Raw genomic sequence first — 25109 nt, 5'->3', positions numbered from 1 at the left:
CCCCTGTAGCCCCACGACTAACATCTCCCCTGTAGCCCCACGACTAACATCTCCCCTGCTGCCCCACGACTAACATCTCCCCTGCTGCCCCACGACTAACATCTCCCCTGCAGCCCCACAACACACACCCCCCTGCAGCCCCACAACTAACATCTCCCCTGTAGCCCCACGACTAACATCTCCCCTGCGATCCCACAACTAACATCTCCCCTGCAGCCCCACGACTAACATCTCCCCTGCAGCCCCACGACTAACATCTCCCCTGTAGCCCCACGACTAACATCTCCCCTGCAGCCCCACGACTAACATCTCCTCTGCAGCCCCACAACTAACGTCTCCCCTGTAGCCCCACGACTAACGTCTCCCCTGTAGCCCCACAACTAACGTCTCCCCTGTAGCCCCACGACTAACGTCTCCCCTGTGGCCCCACGACTAACATCTCCCCTGCAGCCCCACGACTAACATCTCCCCTGCAACCCCATGACTAACATCTCCCCTGTATCCCCACGACTAACATCTCCCCTGCAGCCCCACGACTAACATCTCCCCTGCAACCCCATGACTAACGTCTCCCCTGTAGCCCCACAACTAACGTCTCCCCTGTAGCCCCACGACTAACATCTCCCCTGTATCCCCACGACTAACATCTCCCCTGCAACCCCATGACTAACATCTCCCCTGTATCCCCACGACTAACATCTCCCCTGCAACCCCATGACTAACATCTCCCCTGTATCCCCACGACTAACATCTCCCCTGTGGACCCACGACTAACATCTCTCCTGCAGCCCCACGACTAACATCTCCCCTGTGGCCCCACGACTAACGTCACTTGTTGTAACCGGAATGGACTTGAAACGGCTGGCAGTAAATGTTATAATAATAATGATCATTTTATTCCAGGGCGGCAAGTTGGCGCAGTGGTTTGTGTTGTCGCCTCACAGCAAGAAGGTCCTGGGTTTGGGCCCTGGGGTAGTTCAAACTTGGTAGGTCGTCCCGGGTCGTCCTCTCTGTGGAGTTTGCATGTTGTCCCCGTGTCTGTGTGGGTTTCCTCCGGGTGCTCCGGTTTCCTCCCACAGTCCAAAGACATGTAGGTCAGGTGACTCGGCCGAACTAAATTGTCCCTAGGTATGAATGTGTGTGTGTGTGTGTGTGTGTGTGTGGGTGGGTGGGCCCTGTGATGGCCCGGCGGCCTGTCCAGGGTGTCCCCCCGTCTGCCTCCCAATGACTGCTGGGATAGACTCCAGCATCCCTGAGAGCAGGATAAGCAGTTCAGATGATGGATGGAAGGTTTTATGACAAGCAGCATCTACTTACAGCTGGTTAGGCCTGGTCTGAAGACTGGTTATGAATGGATGTGGCTGTATCAAGGCCTAGTGTGTGTATGCAGATGTATATATTGTGTGTATGCACATGTATGTGGTGTGTGTGTGTGTGTGTGTGTGCGCGTGTGTGCATAAGAGGGCAGTATTTTACACGGCTTGTATGAACAAACTGCAGACATGTTTGAAGCCTGTCGTAGATTTAAGGAGGCTTACAAGCCTTCAGCACACACATACACACACATACACACACACACACAGGTAAGAGCTTTTAGTGTTTGTTTTACTAGAGATGACAGTCGGGTGCAGAGGGGGATTGAATGAAGGTGTTTAAAACAGTTCACCAACCTTTACCTGACACTGACAAACGGGTATGCTAGATAGACAGGTAGGCTAGATAGACAGGTAGGCTAGATAGACAGGTAGGCTAGACAGGAAGGCTAGATAGACGAGTATGCTAGATAGACAGGTAGGCTACATAGACAGGTAACCTAGAAAGACGGGTATGCTAGATAGACAGGTAGGCTAGATAGACAGGAAGGCTAGATAGACGAGTATGCTAGATAGACAGGTAGGCTACATAGACAGGTAGGCTAGATAGACGAGTATGCTAGATAGACAGGTATGCTAGATAGACAGGTATGCTAGATAGACAGGTAGGCTAGATAGACAGGAAGGCTAGATAGACAGGTAGGCTAGACAGGAAGGCTAGATAGACGAGTATGCTAGATAGACAGGTATGCTAGATAGACAGGTAGGCTAGATAGACGAGTCTGCTAGATAGACAGGAAGGCTAGATAGACAGGTAAGCTAGATAGACAGGTAGGCTAGATAGACAGGTAGGCTAGATAGACAAATATGCTAGATAGACAGGGAGGCTAGATAGACCGGTATGCTAGATAGACAGGTATGCTAGATAGACAGGAAGGCTAGATAGACAGGTAAGCTAGAAAGACGGGTATGCTAGATAGACAGGTATGCTACATAGACAGGTAGGCTAGATAGACAGGTAGGCTAGATAGACGAGTATGCTAGATAAACAGGTATGCTAGATAGACAGGTAAGCTAGAAAGACAGATATGCTAGATAGACAGGTATGCTACCTAGACAAGTATGCTAGATAGACAGGTATGCTAGATAGACAGGTATGCTAGATAGACAGGTAGGCTAGATAGACAGGTATGCTAGATAGACAGGTATGCTAGATAAACAGGTATGCTAGATAGACAGGTAAGCTAGAAAGACAGATATGCTAGATAGACAGGTATGCTAGATAGACAGGTAGGCTAGATAGACGAGTATGCTAGATAAACAGGTATGCTAGATAGACAGGTAGGCTAGCTAGACAGGTAAGCTAGATAGACAGATATGCTAGATAGACAGGTAGGCTAGCTAGACAGGTATGCTAGATAGACAGATATGCTAGATAGACAGGTAAGCTAGATAAACAGGTATGCTAGATAGACAGGTAAGCTAGAAAGACAGATATGCTAGATAGACAGGTAGGCTAGCTAGACAGGTATGCTAGATAGACAGGTATGCTAGATAGACGAGTATTCTAGATAAACAGGTATGCTAGATAGACAGGTATGCTAGATAGACAGGTAGGCTAGATAGACAGGTATGCTAGATAGACAGATAGGCTAGCTAGACAGGTATGCTAGCTAGACAGGTATGCTAGATAGACAGGTAGGCTAGATAGACAGGTGCTATATAATATACAGAAAGGTAAGCAAGCAGGCAGATAACAGGAAGGTAATGAAATACAGTATAAACACAAGCAAGAATTCAGATGTACGGACAGACAGACAACAGGCTGGTAGATAATGAGGACAGACAGACAGGCAGCGACTTGAGAGGACATACTTTAACTTCCAAGTCATTTTTCATGTCTCTCTCTCTCTCTCTCCCTCTCTCTCTCTTCCTATCAATTCATTATGCTTTGTCTTCATGACAGCACAAAGTTCTACTCTCTTTCTCCCCACTTATCCTCCACTACTGCGGACACAGCTCAGGTGTGTGTGTGTGTGTGTGTGTGTGTGTGTGTGTGTGTGGGGTGCTGATGGTATTTGAAGTCATTACCACAGAAGTGTTTAGCAAACAACCTCTAAGAGCAGTTTGACATTTGACCAGCCTGATGCTCTGACAAGCTCTCTCTCTCTGTCTCTGTCTCTCTCTCTCTCTGTCTCTCTCTCTCTCTGTCTCTCTCTCTCTCTCTCTCTCTCTCTCTCTCTCTCTCTCTCTCTCTCTCTCTCTCTCTCTCTCTCTCTCTCTCTCTATCTCTCTCTCTCTCGCCCTCTCTGTCTGTCTGTCTCTATCATTCTGTATCACTCTATCACCCTTTCTGTCTCTCTCCCTGTCTCTATCACCCACTCTATCACTCCGTCTCTATCACTCTCTCTAACCCACCATATCACTCTTTATCACTCTCTAACCATCTCTCTCTATCACTCTCTCTATCACTATATCACTCTCTCACTCTGTCTTTCTATCACTCTATCACTCGCTCTCTAATTCTCTATCACTCTTTATTACTCTATCACTCTCGCTAACCCTCTCTCTCTCTCCATCACTCTGTCTCTATCACTACCACTCTCTCTCTCTCTTATCACTCAATTCAGTTAAATTAAATGATGCTTTATTGGCATGACTGCATTAATTACAATGTTGCCAAAGCAGGTGACAGTGAAACAGGTCAGCAGAGGACCATAAAATAAAATAAAATAAAATACATGGAAAAGGGAATAGATAGAACCGGCAGAAACATAGGACAGCACTTGAACAGCAACTGACAATAATTGGAACAGTAAGTGAGAGTGTCTCACTCTCTCTATCACTCTCGCTATCACTCTCTCGCTATCTCTCTCGCTATCACTGTCTAATTCTATCACTCTCTAACTCTATCACTCTCTCTATCACTCTCGCTATCACTCTCTCGCTATCACTCTGTCTAATTCTATCACTCTCTCTAACTCTATCACTTGGTCTCTATCGCTCTATCTCTATCACTCTCTCGCTATCACTCTTGCTATCACTCTCTCGCTATCACTGTCTAATTCTATCACTCTATCACTCTCGCTATCTCTCTCGCTATCACTGTCTAATTCTATCACTCTCTAACTCTGTCACTCTCTATCACTCTATCACTCTCTCGCTATCACTCTGTCTAATTCTATCACTCTCTCTAACTCTATCATTTGTTCTCTATCGCTCTATCTCTATCACTCTCTCGCTATCACTCTCGCTATCACTCTCTCGCTATCACTGTCTAATTTTATCACTCTCTAACTCTATCACTCTCTCTATCACTCTATTACTCTCTCGTTATCACTCTGTCTAATTCTGTCACTCTCTAACTCTATCACTCTCTCTATCACTCTATTACTCTCTCGTTATCACTCTGTCTAATTCTGTCACTCTCTCTAACTCTATCACTTGGTCTCTCACTTTCTATCAGTCCCTCTCGCTCTCATCACTATCACTCTCTCTCTCTCTGTATATATATAAATAACGTTGTTAAAAGAAACACTCAACGGTGGGGAAAGTGCTCGAGAAATAAGGAGCAAAATAATCCAGTGAGTCAGTAAATTCTTTATGAGACAGTACAAGCCTGTTTCATGCCATAAGCATGTATATACTATATATACAGTGCTGCTTGAAAGTTTGTGAACCCTCCAGACAGGGTCACTGTTTTTGTAAAAACCATTAAAATAAGCTTATTACACATACATCCAAATCCCAATTTGTAAAGCACACCTTCCAAATAATGGACACACACACAAAAAGTGATATATTTTCATTATTTAATTCAACAAAGGTGGTTTATTTCACAAAAACTGAAAATTTAACATGTGCAAAAGTATGTGAACCCTTGTATTAGTAGCTTGTGGCTCCTCCTTTTGCAGCCGTTACGTCAACCAAACGTCTTCTGTAACCACTAACCAGTCTCTCGCATCTGCTTATGGGGATTTTTGCCCACTCCTCCTTGCAGAACCCAGCCAGTTGAGAGAGGTTGGAGGGACATCTGGTATGTACCAACTTCTTCAGGTCTCGCCACAACATTTCAATTGGATTAAGGTCCGGACTTTGACTGGGCCAATCCAGAGTACGAATCCTCTTTCTCTGAAGCCATTCCTTTGTAGTGTTGCTGGAATGCTTTGGGTCATTGTCTTGTTGCATAATCCATTTTCGTCCCAGCTTCAACTCCCTGACTGATGGCAGGAGATTCTGGTCAAGAATTTGTTGATATGCTAGAGAATTCATGGTTCCTTGGATAATATGGAGTCGGCGAGGTCCAGAAGCAGAAAAACAGCCCCAGACCTTCACATTTCCACCACCATGCTTCACTGTTGGGAGGAGGCTCTTTTCTTCATATGCAGTGTTGGCTTTTCTCCAAACATGTTGGTTTTGATTGTGACCAAATAATTCTATCTTGGACTCGTCTGTCCAGAGAATGGACTTCCAGAAGGTCTCTGGTTTGTCCAAGTGCTCTCTGGCAAAGTTGAAACGGGCAGCTTTGTTCTTTTTTGAGAGCAGAGGCTTCCTTCTAGCAACCCTCCCATGAATCTCATGGCTATTCAATTTCCGTCTGATTGTAGACGCATGCACATTTGTCCCAGATGCTACCAGAGAGGTCTGCAACTCTCTAGAGGTGATGTGTGGGTTGGCCTTGACCTGATGTATTATTTTTCTGGTGCTTCTGGGTGATAGTTTTGATGGGCGTCCACTTCTAGGCAGAGTCGCTGTCATGTTGAAGGCCCTCCATTTGTAAATGATTTGTCTTACAGTGGATGGATGGAGCTGGAATCTCTTGGAGATGGTCTTATATCCCTCCCCAGACTGATGGGCTGTCACTACCCTCTTCTTCATGTCCTCGCATATCTCCTTTGCTCTCGGCATTGTTGATTTGTATGGGACCACAGTGGTTTGGTTGGTTTCCTCTGTCTTTTAATTAGTGCAGGCCAAACCCTTTCCCAAGGATGTCTCATTTCATTGGTCTGCTTAAATGATTAATTAAGCACCCAAATGTGTTTCACCCGAGTCTGTTACCTGCTTGACTTAACCAATGCGGCTGGGGGTTCACTTACTTTTGCACATACCCTAATTCCATGTTTCATGTAGTTTTTGGGCTACTTAAACAAGTCCCACTAAACAAGTAGATGCAACTGATAGACATATATCTGACATTTCATACATAAAAACTGGTGATGATAAAATAAGAAACTCATGGTAAAACAACAGAACCATCTAAACTGCTCAAGGGGTTCACATACTTTCAAGCAGCAGTGTATATGTGTGTGTGTGTGGGGGGGGGCTTTTTACACAACCTTTTCAAGGCAGGAACGTTGCACCATGAACCCCCCCCCCCCCATCCTGTGTAGAAGGGACAGTGGATGCTGCGGTGTTGCACGTGGAGACGCCTCTGCTTCCGGATCGCCGGCACGCCGTGTGCAATGCCGCGCTGGGGCTGGATAATGTGGCGTTATTTGGTTCAGTGTAAAAAACAAAGCCGGTGTAAATCGAGTCTTCATTACGCCGTTATTGTGCGAGCTCTGTGTACAACCACCTGTGTGTGTCTCCGTCTGTGTGTGTGTGTGTGTGTGTGTGTTTGGGTTGTATCATGTATCTGACACGCAGGCAAAACTTGGCTCAGAATGAGAGAGAGAGGGGTCAACAACAGCACTCTCTCTCTCTGCCTGTCTGTCTCTCTCTCTGCCTGTCTGTCTCTCTGTCTGTCTGTCTCTTGGTCTCTCTCTGTCTCTCTTGGTCTCGCTCGCGTTCTGTCTGTGTGTCTCTCTCCCTCCATCTCTCTCTCTCTCTCTCTCTGTCTCCGTTGGTCTCTCTCTTTCGTTCTCTCTCTCCATCTGTCTCTCTTGGTCTCTTTCTTTCTCTCTCGCTCTTTCTCTGTCTGTCTCTCTTGGTCTCTCTCTCTCTTGCTCTCGCTCTCTGTCTGTCTCTTGTCTCTCCTGGCCTCTCTCTCTCTCTCGCTCTGTCTCTGTCGCTCTTGGTCTCTTTCTCTCTCTCTCGCTCTTTCTCTGTCTGTCTCTCTTGGTCTCTCTCTCTCTCTGCTCTCGCTCTCCATCTGTCTCTGTCTCTCTTGGCCTCTCTCTCTCTCGCTCTGTCTCTGTCGCTCTTGGTCTCTTTCTCTCTCTCTCGCTCTTTCTCTGTCTGTCTCTCTTGGCCTCTCTCTCTCTCGCTCTGTCTCTGTCTCTCTTGGTTTCTCTCTCTCGCGCCATCTCTGTCTCTGTCTCTCTTGCTCTCTGTCTCTGTCTTTCTTGCTCTCTCTCTCTCTCTCGCTCTGCTCTGTCTCTGTCTGTCTCTGCCTCTCTTGCTCTCTGTCTCTCTCGCTCCGTCTCTGTCTGTCTCTGTCTCTCTTGGTCTCTCTCTCTCGCTCTGTCTCTCTTGCTCTCTGTCTCTGTCTTTCTTGCTCTCTCTCGCTCTGCTCTGTCTCTGTCTGTCTCTGCCTCTCTTGCTCTCTGTCTCTCTCGCTCCGTCTCTGTCTGTCTCTGTCTCTCTTGGTCTCTCTCTCTCGCTCTGTCTCTCTTGCTCTCTGTCTCTGTCTTTCTTGCTCTCTCTCGCTCTGCTCTGTCTCTGTCTGTCTCTGCCTCTCTTGCTCTCTCTCTCTCTCGCTCCGTCTCTGTCTGTCTCTGTCTCTCTTGCGCTCTGTCTGTCTCTGTCTCTCTTGCTCTCTCTCTCTCGCTCCGTCTCTCTTGGTCTCTCTCTCTCTCGCTCCGTCTCTGTCTCTCTTGTGCTCTGTCTGTCTCTGTCTCTCTTGCTCTCAAATTCAAATTCAAATGTGCTTTTATTAGCGTGACAAATATACATTTGTATTGCCAAGCAATACAATGACAGTGCACGAATACAAACTATATATACATCAACACATGCAATAAAACAACTTACACAGCTACATCATGGCAACAAGCTCTCTCTCTCTCTCTCTCTCTCTCTCTGTCTCCCTGTCTCTCTCTCTCTCGCTCTGTCTATCTGTCTCTCTCTCTCTCTGTGTGTTCCTGTGCATGGAGCTAACAGCAATGAGATAGCTCATTAGAAAAACATGAGAGCAGCTCTTGGGAGAAGAGGATGATCACAGGCAGATAGATAGACTGATAGATGGATAAAGTCACAGACAGCTCAACGCACGCAAAGAGATAAAATAAAGGGCAGACAGATATAAAGAGGGAGACAAAGGACGAGAAATGGGAGACGGAAAGAGGTGAAGAGAGAGACAGACGGGCAGGTAGACGGGTCGTGGGAGTTCCAGGTAAACATTCTAAGAGGTGACACTTGAAAACGCGGCGAACACAAACACTGCCTTTGTCTGGTGGAACCTGAGACACACACGCACACGCACACACATATATAAACAAACACATACACACATGCACATAGATATACACATGTCTGCACACATGCATGCACACACCCACACACTTGCACACATGCATGCACACGCCCACACACACTCGCACACAGACACACATAGACAGGTATTCAGAAACGGATAATTACACACAGACATGCTCGTGCATGTGCACAAAAAACACATTTACACACACAGACACAAAATGGAGGCCAGTGACTAGTTAAAACATTTGAAAAGTATCATCTAGCTAATCTGTGTGTGTGTGTGTGTGTCTATGTTTTTCCACCTTAATGAGAAGAACCCAGGCCTCTGCTGGTCTCCATGGTAATGTTTGACCTCCTCTGATGATCCTTAATTTTGGTTGCCGTGGCAACCGGCTGCTTACTGGGTTGCAGGGCCCTCAGGTGTTAAGGCGTAAAACTGTCCTCCCCTGTTTGGAACACATCTGTGTGTGTGTGTGTGTGTGTGTGTGTGTGTGTGTGTGTGTGTGTGTGTGTGTGTGTGTGTGTGTGTGTGTGTGTGTGTGTGTGTGTGTGTGTGTGTGTGTGTGTATAGGCAGACAGGCTGGTGGTGAAATCTTTATCAAATGTTTTTCTTTTGTTAATAATGGACTCATCTCTTAACAAATTAGACATCACAGTGTATTATTCTAATAATACAGCTACCTTATTTGACACACAGCAGAGAGAGAGAGGGAAAGACCTTTGACCTTTGACCTTTAACACAGCCTTTAATGTTCCAACTCTTCGTTCACATCAAGATAACAACATTAACACACTCATATACATTGTGAAAAACACAATTGCCGTACACAGTAAAAAAAAAAAGGATACAGACCTTCCCCTGTTTTTTTCAGAACTTAAGAAGATGCAATTGGTTTTCTACAGTGCACAGCACATCCCCATGTCCCCAAATAGAAATAAATCCTTCCAAGTTTGAACTATGTTCGAAAAACGTGAACTCAATTTTCAGCCGAGCAGCCACTAGACCCATAAACTTGAGTGTAGCATCGGCGGACCCTGTGCCTTTCATTTTGTTCCTTCTTCTAAGCCAAATGCTAATTTTTGCCTGACCTATCAAAAAATTAACCAAGGTGACACGTCTGCACTGTGCTGCCGTGAACCTCGGACCAAAGACAAACAGGCTGTCTTCGAGGACCTCTCCTAAACCTTTGAGCCACTGCTGCAGGACAGAGAAAAGAGGGCTCAACCTGGGACATCAGAGCCATAAGTGCTGTAGCGTTTCCTCATCGTTACAGAAACAGCAGTGGCTCCCTGCCCTAGGATCAATGTGTGCCATATGTCTGTTCATGGCCACAGCCCCATGTACCACCCTCCATTGTAGATCCGCAGTGCGTTTCTCTATGGGGGGTTTGTACAGGGACCTCCAGCTGCCCCTGGGGGATGAGCCTGGTACCAACACACTCAACCACCTCGACTCCTGTACGCTGGCTAGTGATGTTCTGTTGAGAACCTTTACAGTGACTATCCAAAGGAATTGAATCGAGTGCAACTGGACTTGGTATATATCCATGAAGACGTTTCGCCTCTCATCCAAGAGGCTTCATCAGTTCATGCCTTTCTGACTAGACCAAGCTAGTCTGACTGGCTGGTGATGAGACTCAGATATTTATCCTCTTTGGAGTCGTTATCAGAGCTAACGATGTCCATGGCTCTTTGTGTTCCGATGTTTAGCAACGCCTGTCGTTACCAGCGGTATTGATATGCGTGGCTCTTTTGTGTTCCGATGTTTAGCAACGCCCGTCGTTATCAGAGGTATTGATATGCGTGGCTCTTTGTGATCCGATGTTAAGCAGCGACGGTCGTTGGGGGTGTTAGTTTCGATTTCGTTAGTGCTCCATTCAGTGGTCATGAGTCGTTGGGGCCGTTAATGACCGACTGTTGTTCTTGGAGGCTAAGCTTCTTGAGTCTCCTGGGTAGAGGTGAAAGGACGGCATTGTAAGTGGGAGATAGGTGGTGTCGCAGACCTCCTCCTCTGTTGAGGGATGGTTTTTGGTCACTTCCTCCAACAACCTCGCCATCAAACGAAGAGATTTAAAGCCAGTCTCTTGGCTCAAAATGCCAGCCGTCTTCCACTGTCCTCCTGATCTGAGACACACTAACTTCGTAAGTCCAGCTCTTATGAGGGATCTCTGTACACTTACGGAGCTGAGCATCCTGCAGCGTATCAGTGGGTTATGGAACAGTGGCTCCTCCCCTACACTGCCATAGAGCTGGGAATAGTCTCTGTTGGTGCGTAAGACCGTTCCCCAAGCGCGGAAGACGGATTGATAGAAGGGTGTCGTCGTGAACTCCATGCCAGCCAGGTCCAGAAAGAACACATGCTTGTCATAGTTCAGGTTCATAACCCTCCGAAGCAACACAGATGCTGTTTCACTCCAAAGTCGCTGGTCATGGTATAAAAGGCGCTGCACAGTTTGAAGGCGAAAAGCCATGATACGACTGCGGAGGTCAATCAGGCCCTGGCCTCCTTCCAGCACTGGTAGGAACAGTACAGGGAGTACAGCGTGGAGTACGGCATGCCAGATAAGGGACAACTCTGTCTTATACCTCTCTGAACAGAGACAGGTCGACTGAGTCCACTGCCTACCTTCAACAGAATACTGGCTCCGGAATACAACAACTTGATCCAATTAATAAAATGTATCCCCAAAACCAAAACCTTCAAGTGTTTTAAACAGATAGCAATGATCAATCCTGTCAAAAGCCTTCTCTTGATCTAAGGAAAGCAGGCCAATGTCCAGCTCCTGGAGCTTAGATATGGCAATAATGTCCCGTATCAAAAAAAGATTATCCTTAATTATACGGTCAGGAACACAGTACGTCTGGCTGTAATGTGCAACCGTATCCATACACTGTTTGATTCTATTTGAAAGATATTTTGCAATTATCTTATATTCAGTACATAACAATAAAACTGGTCTCCAGTTTTTCAGTAGGCCAAGGTCTCCCTTTTTTGGTAGCAGTGTCAGGACAGCCCTTCTACAACTCAAAGGTAGAGTTCCAGAGACCAAACAGTCTTTAAATACATCGTGTAAGTCTCATACAATTAGAGTCCAGAACATCTTGTAGAACTCTGAAGGAAGTCCATCAACTCCGGAGCCTTTGCCACAGCTGAGCTGCTGAACCGCCGCAGACATCTCGTCAAAGGAGATGGGGGACTCCAGCGAGGCCACCTGTGTTTCACCCAGCTGAGGCAGTCCCTCCAGTATCTCCTCCGCACAGTCAGAGTCACAGGTCTCAACACTGAACGGGCTGCTGTAAAAGTCTATGGCTAACTTCCTCATCTCTGATGGATCAGTTGTCATTGCCCCACTGGGAAGTTTGAGATGCATCATCACATTGTTCTTTCTCATTTTTCTTTCAAGTTTAATGAAAAAAGAAGTTGGAGCATTTATGTCTTTGATGGTGGCGATTCGGGTTCTGATTAAAGCACCCTTTGCTCTCTCAAGTAGGAACCTACCTAAAGCCTTCCTCCTACTTTCCCAGGTGCTGCTGTTGCCATCATGTCCAATAATTACTTCGTCTTCTAATATCTTAATTTCTCTCTCTAATTCATCAAGACAGATTTTCTCCATACCGAGAGTGTGTTGTTTGTATTGCTCACATAAAATCCTAATTCGTGTTTTTCCTACCTCCCACCATTGAGCTAAGCTCTCAAAATCTGTCTTCCTCAGCCTCCAATGAGTCCAGAAGTCAGAAAAGAGCTGACAGAAGGCTTTATCCTGCGTTAGCCGCACATCGAAGTGCCAGTGGGAACAGTGTCGAAATTGAACTTGTAAGGAAAAATCTGCCACAACTAAATGGTGATCTGAAAATCCCACAGGTGATATCATGGACTTAATCAACCTGTTGCTGTATGTTTGATTGGGGTAAATCCTATCCAACCTGGCTGCCCTCACACCACCCTTGGCAGATTTTACCCATGTGTACTGCCTAACTGCTGGATTAAGTGTCGTGAGGTAATTTTCTGTGACCACAGTGGACAGAAAAGAAGCTGACGGTGGATGGGGCTCTTCTGAGTTTCTGGCAACTGTAGGGTGTGTAGTGCCATTCCAGTCTCCTCCCACCACTATGATTGAGCCACTATTAAATTGTTTGTTTATCCCTCAGTTTGCTAAACAATCTCAAGCGATCAGTGCCTGTATTATAAGCGTACACATTTATAAACACAAAAGGTATTTCTCGGATTGTTGCCTGAACTACGTGGATTCTGCCCTGCTCCACTTCGCATGCCAAAACATCTGTTAAAAGGAGGCGCTGCGAGAAAAGAACAGCTGAACTCGCACTAAAGTTGGTACCATGGCTCAAAAAAACCTGGCCTGCCCAACTCATTCCCCACTCTATCTCGTTGTCTACAGAGCTATGTGTTTCCTGTAAGAAGAGCACATCTGTGTTCTTAGCTCTACTCAGCTCAGCTACCACACCTCGCTTAACTCAGTCCCGTTCTCCATTAATATTTAGACTCCCCACCCGCAAACTTTCCATTAAAAGAAGAGCGAAAATGAAGGATGAGACAGTGAAACCTTTCCAATAGAGAAAAAACACCTTTTGTGTATCACTTCTATTTCAGTTTTGAACATTTAAAGGAACCTTTCCTCACCTTTCTTTCCTAAGTTTCGTGAGAATCTTCCTTAGCCGTTTTTCTAATCTTCATAACAGAGTTAACAAACCTGTCCACCCACATCTGAGAAGAAATCTGCTACTTCCACAGACTGTCTGCCATAAGTTTCATCAACACAAAATCAGTATATTGTAATAAGCTGTCATCCTCTAACATTTCCTCATCGTCATTTCCTGCGTTTTCACAGTGTGACTCACCTGTTGCAGAGACCTGACTCTCAGCCTCAGCTGGGTGACTGTCTCTCACTGGTTCTGTCTGTCCTCTGTCTCTGCATGCATCCACATCCTGTGCTTCAGTACCACTCAGATTACCGTTATTTACAGTATTGCCGTCTTGCTCAGTTGTTAGATTTCCCTCCATACCAGGTTGCGGATCACCGGTTGCGGTATCTCCCGCCGCCTGCTGCGCTGTTTGCAGGCTACCGCCCTCAGGGGTGCCCCCAGGCTGTGGCTTGCCTGAAATGCTGCCCACTGTGGGCTCCCTGTGCAGGCAGGATGAACGTTTGTGGCTGACATCGCCACACTCAAAACATTTCATGCTGCCAGAACTTGCATGCAAAGTGTAGAAACCGTGTTCGTACTTGACTTTAAATGACACTTGTAGATGTTCTGAGGGATCAATTAAATACATGAAGGCATGTCTCCGCAGGGACGTAACATGCTGCAGTCTAGCGTCGTCACAACCCAGACGAACTGTTCTGAACCCACTAGCAAACTTTCCGAAATGACTCAGTTCTCTTTCAGTGAGCTCGTTCAGGAAAAACGGAGGTACGCCTGACACGGTAATACGTAACGATGGCACAAACAATGGCGAGACGGCTACAAACAGATCGTCCAGCACCAGGCCTCTCTCAACCAACAGGTGGACTAAACGCTCCTCTTGGAGAAAAGCCGCCATGGCTTTATTCATCCGAGAGCCATAGGTGATGTTCTCATGTCCGACCTGTTCTCCTGCAGCCAGGAGAACCTGTTCGACAATGTGCTGCACGTCAACCATGACTCTAACCCCGTGTCTGAAAGACAGGGGAGGCGAGCCCTCACCCGGGAGGGACAGCATATTGCACACCACCAAACGCCGACCAGCTACTCCAGTCACTTTCCAACAACCAGCAACGAAGTACAATTAAACTTCTCTCACCTTACCATGTAGAGAAGAAAAGTGAAAGCAGTAGAAACCCAGTGAATTAAGCCAAAAAACACACTTAAGCTCATTCAACACCCTTAGTCACGCTGACACACCCAAACGTCCCGCATGCAGTGCAGAGGGAGAGAGAGAGAGGCTCGAATTAAGACTCAGATGCAGTCTCATTGTCCACCCACAGTGAGCAGTATTCAGTAGCTTTTGGAGATGCAGATTTATCGTTCGTGTGATTAAACTACATACGAACTGTCCTTTATGTCTTGAAGCGAAACGCGTCATGGCAGGGTCATCCCTGAGAGTCAAGAATCAGGAACAATTTATTGCCATTTCTACAATGTACTTGAGCACACAAAAGAAATGAAATTTCAACACAAAAGATAAAAACACATCCGAATTTCCAAAAATGACACCACCAAAAACAGCAAAACAACACAAACAGTTGACAGCACAGTCCACTCAGTGCAACACAGTCCAGAGAACAAACGCCAGCCAGGATGACTGTCGGAACTGCCGGTCTGCATGGGCTAGCAGTTAGCTTAGCCTGCCCCGCTTCCACGTCCTGTCAGATCGCCCTCGGTGTTTCCTCTTCAGGTGCAGCTCCAGCAGGGCTGTGGTTCCTGGGCCCACAGGATGCAGCAGACCAGGCTTTCTCAGCCGATCCAACACCAGCTCTCCCAGCCGTAAAATGAAAGAAAAAAAATCAAAGATCAAAATAAAAACTTCACACGATGACACAAACTTAGACGTGGACAAAGACACTGCATAGTCGGTACTGGGTGAGGCCGCTGCAAATGTGAGTTTGTGCCGCCATCTTGGGAAAAGAAGGCCTTTTCACTTTTCCTACCTGAAATACTTAGAAACAAAAATCCCAATGACTAATGATTTATTGAATTAGAACTTAAATGAATGTATTCTTAAAATGTGTAATTTTAACTGTAATGTAATTTCATTGCCAATGACAGAGCAGCACACCGTCAACCACAGAGCGGTGCCACCTTGCCCGAGGGCCAAGTCAGTGGTCCTGATACACACAAACCTGTTGTCAGCCCAGACCCAACCAGGATACTGGGGGAATATTCCAGAAATCCACATTGGGAAGGTAGCCTGATATTTTGACTTAGAAATGTATTCTGTTCTGGAGTCCGGATCAGTCTTTGTGACAGCTTATGTCCTGAGGCTAACCTGCTCCCGGGCCCGTTAGCTCGAATTAGCGGGCGGTCATGCTACGCTTTCATTTTCCATTGACTTCTACTCAAACGCACACAGAGAGCGGAAAACAGCTTTCCACATTCGTCTGCCAAGAATGCTTGTCTCTTCCATGGATGTATTATAGTAGAGGATGCCGGATCTAAAAATGGTGCCTCTTCATTCCTATGAGAATCGCTCGCCTGGCGCATACGCCAAGAAAGTTCTGGCTTCCAGGTTACTTACGGGTACATGGGGCCCACTGAATATGCACAGTAGTGTTACTCCCATCATGCCTCTAGGCTATGAGAACGGCTCGTACACGGCCATGCTGTCATGCAGGGAAAAAACTTTTTCTGGGCTTTGGAAAAATTTAAAAAGGATTAAAACCCCATGGCTTAAAAATATACAATACAAAGAGTAATAACTGACCATGATTATAGCTGCAGGTGGCCTGTCAACAGTTTTACAGGCGTCTCTTTTACAGTGGTGGTCTATGGGGAAAATGCTTTTCGGGCCGCAGGGGATTTTTCGCTGCAATAGTGACCACTGGAAAAAAATTGGCTGCAAGGCTGAGCGGCAGCGCCGTGTCCCGTTCTACTATAATACATCCACGGTCTGTTTGCTCGATACCAATGTTCAACCTTCATGAGCATTGACCCGCGAATTTGCATGACGTAAACATACTTGAGCAATACGGACCCTTAACATAACTGTGACCCCTAGAGTGAAAACCAAATGTGGAGGAATCTCTAAACAACATTCCCAATTCTCACACCTAATGTAACTCATTATAAATTTTCCCTCACTTCACTACTGATTTTATGCATTGTGCTCCACTTGTCCCCCACCGGAAGTGTTTTGCGCAACATCAGAGAAGAAGGACATACAGAAGGACGTATTGCTTCCGGTGTGGGAAGATGGCGGCGTGAACTTAAGTTTGCGGCGGCCTCACCCAGTCCTGTCCATACAGTGTCTTTGTCCACGTCTGCGTCTAAGTTTGTGTTTCCGTTTGATGGCTGGGAGAGCTTGGTCTGCTGCGTCCTGTGAGCACACACACCCTCCCCGGATCGGCAGAGGGGGTGGGGCAGCAACCGGGATGGCTTGGGAGAGTGGGGTAATTGATGGGATGCAACTGGGGAGAAAACAAATTCCCAAAAAAGAACAGATGCCAGAACCTTAGAGATGCTGTAGGTCAGTGAGTTAATCATACTAACAATAGGCTGTAGTGGCGCATCCTGTTTATGTATCTTAGGTAAACCATACAGACTAGGTGTAGCTTCCCCTGGGTATAATCTGGTACAAAATTCTGTCATTAGCGTTGTCCTGGTTTTTTTTAGGGGGGGGGTATTTTTTCCCCCTTGTTATCCCCGGTTGTATCCGGCCAATTACCCCACTCTTCCGAGCTGTCCCGGTCACTGCTCCCTCTGCCGATCCGGGGAGGGCTGCAGACTACCACATGCCTCCTCCCATACAGCCGCTTCTTTTCACCTGACAGTGAGGAGTTTCACCAGGGGGACGTAGCGCATGGGAGGATCACGCTACTCCCCCCAGTTCCCCCTCCCCTCCCCGAACAGGTGCCCCAACCGACCGGGGAGGTGCCAGTGCAGCAACCAGAGCACATACCCACATCCGGCTTCCCACCTGCAGACACGGCCGATTGTGTCTGTAGCGACGCCCGACCAAGCCGGAAGTAACACGTGGATTTGAACCGGCGATCCCCGTGTTGGTAGGCAACGGAATAGACCTGTACACTACCCAGATTCCCAGCATTGTTCTGTTCTACCAGCATCAGACAACGCCTGCAGGGATACCCGGAGTCAGTTGAGGCTGACGAAGTCTCTTGGATGAGTGATGAAACGGTTCTGCCATTAAACGTTGTGTCAGGAGAATGAGTCACCTTCTGCGAGTTCCCTCCCTGGACTGTTGAGCACGCATAAAGACGTGGGTCCTCGTCCCGGGGACGACGTTAAACTGCAACCGTCGGGTCGTCGGCGACTAAACTGCCACCCCCACTTCAACCCCTGGGTTGTTGTGAGGAGGGCGTGTGGACACCCACTAACAACAAAACCTGTCAAAGGGCGGATGAGTTCCTCTGTGCACCAACAGCCATCCATACCTGGAGAGGAGATAGGGACCGCCAGGTACTGCCCCCTACTGACACAACGATGCCTGCATCAGCTGTGCTCCTACGACCTCCATAGGTTACGGAACTGATGATGATGATGATGATGATGATAAAGACAAGATGTTTTACTTTTTCTTTTTTTAAAATATGATAGATACATAAAGCATTATAGGACATTGGGGGGGGGGGCTCTGTACAAAGAGAAAAATGAATTCTACCTTTCATGCTTATTTCTTCAGTAGAAAACAACAGTACAGCCTGAATAATAACGATAACAATAAGTGATATCAGAAAACTGGAGAGGTTCAGCTTCAGTCGGACGTCCAACCTGAGTTAACGTCCCCGGACGACGCGGTAGACTGAAGTCGTTTTTAACAGGAAATGCCCCCCCAAAGCGAAGCAGCCTTCAGTGCTGTGCACTACACAGCACGCAGGCCAGCACACGCTGACACGCTTGTTTCCAGGAGGATTGTGGTGCTGCACGCACACGCGCCCGACTCAGCCTGGCGGCAATCAGATTAGCCGCCAAAGCTGCACCGTGCTACAACTTACACACTAAAGCCCAGGATTACAACAAATAGGCTAAGGCATATTTAGGGTCAAAGGTCAAGCAAAGGTTACTCGTTGGAGCCGAGGAATAATGTGATACCAATTATGTGACGAATTGAAATGTGCAAAGGTTTATTTTCAGAATATTCAAATTTTCATTGTGTGTGTGTGTGTGTTTTTCTGGGTGATCTTCATTTTTTTTGTGCCCCCCCCTCCTTTTCTCCCCAATTGTGCCCGGCCAATTACCCCACTCTTCCGAGCTGTCCCGGTCGCTGCTCCACCCCCCCTGCCGATCCCGGGCTGCGGACTACCACATGCCTCCTCCCATACATGTGGAGTCACCGGCCGCTTCTTTTCACCCGACAGTGAGGAGTTTCGCCAGGGGGACGTAGCGCGTGGGAGCATCACGCTACTCCCCCCCCCCCCCCCCGAACAGGCGCTCTGACCGACCAGGGGAGGCGCTAGTGCAGCAACCAGGACACACACCCACATCCAGCCTTCCACCCACAGACACGGCTGATCCTGTCTGTGGGGACACCCGACCGAGCCAGAGGTAAGAGGGGGATTCGAACTGGCGATCCGGACGCCCTGATCTTCACTTTTACCACCTTGAGCCCGTCCGCACCGGAGCCCTGCTGAATTCAGGTGCTGAGCAGCAGCTGTTGTAGAGACACGGAGATCGTTTGTGTTCACGTATTATGAACCTGTCTGTTATCTTACCACATTTCCACCCCTCTCCCCCGTCTCTCTCTCCCCCGTCTCTCTCTCTCTCTCTCTCTTCTTAGTTTCTCCCTCTTTCTTGGGCAGTATCTCTCCCTTTGAAGTTGACGGGGGAAAGCTGAGCCTAGCATTAGCCAGCTAGCTAGCCTCAGGGCCTGACACCAATATCTGAATGTGCTGCTGAGTGGCCTGGGGGAACAATGAATCCTTTACATTCATTACAGAGAGCCATCAGTCACTGTTTAGATCGGCTGAGGGGCGGGGGGGGGGGGGGTCATCACACAACAACACACAATAACACACACACACCCAAACATGCACACACTCTGATGCACATGCACGCACGCACACATACAGACACGCACATGCACATGCATTTACATTATGATGCCAGTGCACAAAAAATGTCTTTGCGCCTATATTATGTTCACATTTATGTTCACATTTATCACACACACACAAGCACACACAGAGACACACTAGCATTCACAAAAGCACAAATACACACACACACACAAACACACACACCCCTACAGCAGTGAAATACACATACACACACAGAAAACGACTTGTGTAAGTCTTCCCTCAAACTTCCCCTCGCTCCCCTCTGTTGTCTAACTTTACTCAAAACACACACGCACACACAGACACACACACACAGACACACACACACACACCGCGGTGTAAAATGTCATGTCACCAGAGTAGCTGTAATTACGCCCAGGGTGCTAATAGTGTTTCTTTCGCTTCTCTGAGAGACAGCCTGTGTGTGTGTGTGTGTGTGTGTGTGCGTGCGTGTGTGTGTGTGTGTGCAGGTGTGTGCGTGTGTGTGTGCGTGTGTGTGATGTTATCATGTTCGGCTTTGAGCTTCTTCTTTTGTCGCTCATCAGTTGAACTTTTTTATCAAAGGAGCTGGGCAAGAGAGCAGGTGTGTGCTACGGAGGAGAGGGAGGCAACACACACACACACACACACACACACACACACACACAAAACCACAAACACGCTCGCAGGATTCGTTTTCCCTTGCCTCCTACACTAATCTCTATTTTCTTGGTTTGCTCTTTATTTCGTCCCTGCCTTCCTGCACGGCGGAGGACAAAGGCTGTTTGTCTGTTGTGGTTTGTTCGCCGGTTCGGTTTACCCCGACGGCTCGAATCAAAGTGTAGTTTTCATGGCGGTAAAAAAGGAGGAAGTGGGTTTGTTTTTCACCGGGAATAAAACTTGTTTCACTGTTGCAGAAAAACAGATTTGTTTTATCAACAGGTGCCGCACAGTGAGTAAAGCAAGGCGCTCGGCCTCCACCGAGCTACTTTGGATCTGGTTCACGATGCGGCCTGCTGCTGGCCTACCAACAGCTAGAGCTAGCTGTAGGTCCCATGCTACCCCTGGCCCTGCATCCCTCCACCGACTCCCCGTAACATTCAGAATAATCTGCCTATACGATCTTATTGAGATTAGTTTGGTGAGTTATTTAAAATCCAATAGGCTGCCGTGCCAGCTGATTCTATTCTGGCCACCGCCGCCGCCACTGGTTTGTCTATATGTCAAGGTTTATTTGGGGAAATGGTCGTTATGCAGAATTACTGGTCGATCTGTAAATTTACCAACTCAGCCGTCACAATGCACATTTACTGTAAAATATATTTAATAGGCCATTCTATCGATCCAGTGATATTATTTATTAACAATATTGCTTGTTTTTTGGTCGCCTCAAAGCGAGGAGGTCCTGGGTTCGAGCCCCGGGGTAGTCCAACCTTGGGGGTCGTCCCGGGTCGTCCTCTGTGTGGAGTTTGCATGTTCTCCCCGTGTCTGTGTGGGTTTCCTCCAGGTGCTCCGGTTTCCTCCCACAGTCCAAAGACCTGTAGGTCAGGTGAATCAGCCGTACTGAATTGTCCCTAGGTATGAATGTGTGTGTGTGTGTGTGTGTGTGTGTGTGTGTGGGCCCTGTGATGGTCTGGCGGTCTGTCCAGGGTGTCTCCCCGCCTGCCGCCCAGTGACTGCTGGGATAGCATCCCCGCGACCCAGAGAGCAGGATAGATGGTTCAGATAATGGATGGATGGATGATGTACCCAGGTGAACTCTTGTGGCCAAGCTGATTTAAACTGTCTTGTAGGGATGGGAGCCGCAGGGATGGGAGAGGAAGACTCCCCTCGCTGCGCTTGGTTACCGTCATCTGTAACGGACTGCACACTGATTGAGTTAGGGCGGGGTGACTCAGATGTCACTTGAGAACTTTCACTGTTCGAGTTGGTCTCGAAATCATCGGCATCTGTTGTAGAGGACGCTGGGTTCGGACGGGCAGGGAGCAGGTCTGATATTTTTCATTTGCGCATTTCGTTGTCTTGCCAGCCGGCTAATGTTAGCTAACTGCACAGTTAGCTACATCTAACTTCTAAATTCAAACTGCATCAAATTAAACTGCATCGAACTAAATCAAACACTGTTCATAAAGTGAACACTTAAAATGTTTAACCCGACCAACGTGACGGTAAACTGACTTCAGCCGCTGTTTGTGTTCAGCTGTAGAGCTGACGCTTCGACCCCTGCAGGACAGGAGTACAGAGGAGTTTGTGTATTGGAAACCATGCAAGAGGTCACGCAATAGGTCAGCTAGACGTAGGCCATTTCTTTTGTTCTTTTCTTTGGCTTGTGAGTAATGGTGGCCACTGGCAGGGGAAAAAATGGTCGCAAAATTAAAAAGTTAGTCACATTGGCGACCATTTTAGTCTCCACCTGGAGCCCTGCAATGGTCAGTATCGAACAAAAGTGGTCCAAGGAAGGACAACGGCTTAACTGGCAACGGGTTCATGGGCACCCAAGGCTCATCGATGTGCGTGGGGAGCGAAGGCTAGCCCTCTGGTCCGATCCCACAGACGAGCTACTGTAGCTCACGTTGCCGAATAAGTTCATGCTGGCTATGATAGACAAGTGTCAGAACACAGTGCATCACAGCTTGCTGCCTATGGGGCTGCGTAGTTGCAGACCGCTCAGAGTGCCCATGATGACCCGTGTCCACCACCGAAAGCACCTACAATGGGCACATGAGTGTCAGAACTGGACCATGGAGCAGCGAAAGTAGGTGGCCCAGTCTGATGAGTCACGTTTTCTTTTCCATCATGTCTGTGAATGTTCTCATTCATCCAGGTCGTGGTTATCCAAAGGAGTTGAATCAAGTGCAACTGGACTTGGTATATATCAGCCGGGTGTATGTATGTCGTTTACCTCGAGAAGAGATGGCACCAGGATGCACTCATGGAAGAAGGCAAGCCGAGTCAGTGGGATGCTCTGGGCAAAGTTCTGCTAGGAAAGCCTGGGTCCTGGATGTTACTTTGACATGTGCCAACTCCCTAAACATCATTGCAGACCAGCTACATCCCCTCACGGCACCAGTACTCCCTGCAGGGCTGTGTATTGGCGAGAATCTGGCAATACGATACGTATCACGATACAGGGTTACCATTCAACATATCGCGATATATTGCGATATTGTAAGAAAGGCGATATATTGCGATACTGTAAGAAAGGTGATATATTGCGATACTGTAAGAAAGGCGATATATTGCGATACTGTAAGAAAGGTGATATATTGCGATACTGTCAGAAAGGTGGTATATTGCGATACTGTAAGAAAGGTGATATATTGCGATACTGTAAGAAAGGCGATATATTGCGATACTGTAAGAAAGGCGGTATATTGCGATACTGTAAGAAAGGTGGTATATTGCGATACTGTAAGAAAGGTTATATATTGCGATACTGTTAGAAAGGTGATATATTGAGATACTGTAAGAAAGGTGATATATTGTGATACTGTAAGAAAGGTGGTATATTGTGATACTGTAAGAAAGGTGATATACTGTGATACTGTAAGAAAGGCGATATATTGCGATACTGTAAGAAAGGCGATATATTGCGATACTGTAAGAAAGGCGATATATTGCGATACTGTAAGAAAGGCGATATATTGCGATACTGTAGGAAAGGCGATATATTGCGATACTGTAAGAAAGGCGATATATTGCGATACTGTAAGAAATGCGATATATTGCGATACTGTAAGAAAGGCGATATATTGCGATACTGTAAGAAAGGCGATATATTGCGATGTGATATATTGCGATACTGTAAGAAAGGTGGTATATTGCGATACTGTAAGAAAGGTGGTATATTGTGATACTGTAAGAAAGGCGATATATTGCGATACTGTAAGAAAGGTGATATATTGCGATACTGTAAGAAAGGCGATATATTGCGATACTGTAAGAAAGGCGATATATTGCGATACTGTAAGAAAGGCGATATATTGCGATACTGTAAGAAAGGTGATATATTGCGATACTGTAAGAAAGGCGATATATTGCGATACTGTAAGAAAGGCGATATATTGCGATACTGTAGGAAAGGCGATATATTGCGATACTGTAAGAAAGGCGATATATTGCGATACTGTAAGAAAGGCGATATATTGTGATACTGTAAGAAAGGTGATATATTGCGATACTGTAAGAAAGGCGATATATTGTGATACTGTAAGAAAGGCGATATATTGCGATACTGTAAGAAAGGTGATATATTGTGATACTGTAAGAAAGGTGATATATTGCGATACTGTAAGAAAGGCGATATATTGCGATACTGTAAGAAAGGTGATATATTGCGATACTGTAAGAAAGGTTATATATTGCGATACTGTTAGAAAGGTGATATGTTGAGATACTGTAAGAAAGGTGATATATTGTGATACTGTAAGAAAGGCGATATATTGCGATACTGTAGGAAAGGCGATATATTGCGATACTGTAGGAAAGGCGATATATTGCGATACTGTAAGAAAGGCGATATATTGCGATACTGTAAGAAAGGCGATATATTGTGATACTGTAAGGAAGGTGATATATTGTGATACTGTAAGAAAGGCGATATATTGCGATACTGTAGGAAAGGCGATATATTGCGATACTGTAAGAAAGGCGATATATTGCGATACTGTAAGAAAGGCGATATATTGTGATACTGTAAGAAAGGTGATATATTGTGATACTGTAAGAAAGGTGATATATTGCGATACTGTAGGAAAGGCGATATATTGTGATACTGTCAGAAAGGCGATATATTGTGATGCTGTAAGAAAGGTGATATATTGTGATACTGTTAGAAAGGTGATATATTGTGATACTGTCAGAAAGGCGATATATTGTTATGCTGTCAGAAAGGCGATATATTGCGATACTGTAAGAAAGGTGATATATTGTGATACTGTCAGAAAGGCGATATATTGTGATGCTGTAAGAAAGGTGATACATTGTGATACTGTAAGAAAGGTGATATATTGTGATGCTGTAAGAAAGGTGATATATTGTGATACTGTCAGAAAGGTGATTTATTGTGGTACTGTAAGAAAGGTGATATATTGTGATACTGTCAGAAAGGTGATATATTGCGATACTGTAAGAAAGGTGATATATTGTGATACTGTCAGAAAGGCGATATATTGTGATGCTGTAAGAAAGGTGATATATTGTGATACTGTCAGAAAGGTGATATATTGTGATACTGTAAGAAAGGCGATATATTGCGATACTGGAAGAAAGGCGATATATTGCGATACTGGAAGAAAGGCGATATATTGTGATACTGTAAGAAAGGCGATATATTGTTATGCTGTCAGAAAGGTGATATATTGCGATACTGGAAGAAAGGTGATATATTGTGATGCTGTAAGAAAGGTGATATATTGCGATACTGTAAGAAAGGTGATATATTGTGATACTGTCAGAAAGGCGATATATTGTGATGCTGTAAGAAAGGTGATATATTGTGATACTGTCAGAAAGGCGATATATTGTGATACTGTCAGAAAGGCGATATATTGTGATGCTGTAAGAAAGGTGATATATTGTGATACTGTTAGAAAGGTGATATATTGTGATACTGTAAGAAAGGCGATATATTGTGATGCTGTAAGAAAGGTGATATATTGTGATACTGTCAGAAAGGTGATATATTGCGATACTGTAAGAAAGGTGATATATTGTGGTACTGTAAGAAAGG

This window comes from Lampris incognitus, chromosome 16 (assembly GCF_029633865.1).
Source record: "Lampris incognitus isolate fLamInc1 chromosome 16, fLamInc1.hap2, whole genome shotgun sequence".
Taxonomy (NCBI): domain Eukaryota; kingdom Metazoa; phylum Chordata; class Actinopteri; order Lampriformes; family Lampridae; genus Lampris; species Lampris incognitus.
The sequence above is the reverse complement of the archived record's forward strand: the minus strand, read 5'-3'. Positions refer to the sequence as shown.